The sequence below is a fragment of the Phacochoerus africanus genome, chromosome 12, assembly GCF_016906955.1.
Source record: "Phacochoerus africanus isolate WHEZ1 chromosome 12, ROS_Pafr_v1, whole genome shotgun sequence".
NCBI lineage: Eukaryota > Metazoa > Chordata > Mammalia > Artiodactyla > Suidae > Phacochoerus > Phacochoerus africanus.
Genome location: NC_062555.1, coordinates 46,927,413 through 46,928,302, shown reverse-complemented (window position 1 = coordinate 46,928,302; position 890 = coordinate 46,927,413).

Sequence of the window (890 nt, the reverse complement as noted above, 5' to 3'; positions counted from 1 at the left end):
ACCCAGGACTCAGCTTCCCACAGCATCTTGGCCCACAGGGCATAAGCAGGGCACACGCTGCTGGCCACAGCACTGGTTTCTGAACTGAGGGAGGCCCGCACTGAACCAGATCCTCCATCTCGGTGCTTCAGGTAAAGGTCCCGGTTTAACTCCAAAGGCCAGTGGGATTTAGGGCTGGCGAGGGGTGGATCTGTGGGAATTGATCCATTTATCATGCCTGCCCCGCCCCCAGCCATTACCCAGCAACCTGCAGCTTTAGGCTTAAAAACCCTGAGCTGGGTTGAAATGCACCTTGCTGGGGGCTGCGGAGATAAAACAGGATTTAAAGGCAGTGCCTTTTTCTAGCGGGCAACCTTATCTGGATTAATGGCTCTGGGTTTTCAGCCATGTGTGGATGGGAAGGATAATTAGCATTGCGTGTTACCTGAGATTACAGGGTTGTGTTCCAACTAAGGACTCCGCAAGAACCAAGCGGTTGTTAATATTTAATCAGTCTCTGGGCTTTACAATTGGATAAATGAGGTGTGTAATTACATAATTATAAAAGACATTTCCGGTAGGAAGGGAGGTATGGGTATTAATACTGAAGGTGAAGGCTGGTGGAAATAGCCCACTGAGTCATTTCAGAAACATTACCCAAGAAGGCCCTGGGAGGGGAGAGTCCCCCTTAGACTTGGCGAGCACAGGTTGAAGAATTTCTGCTGTAGCACACTGGGATCAGCAGCGTCTTGGTAGAGCTGGGACTCAGGTTCGATCCCTGGCCTGGCCCAGTGGGTTAAGGATCCCACATTGCCACAGCTGCAGCCTGGGTTGCTACTGTGGCTCATATCTGATCCTTGGCCCGGGATCTCCATGTGCCGCAGGGAGGCCACAAAAGAAAAGAAGAAAGA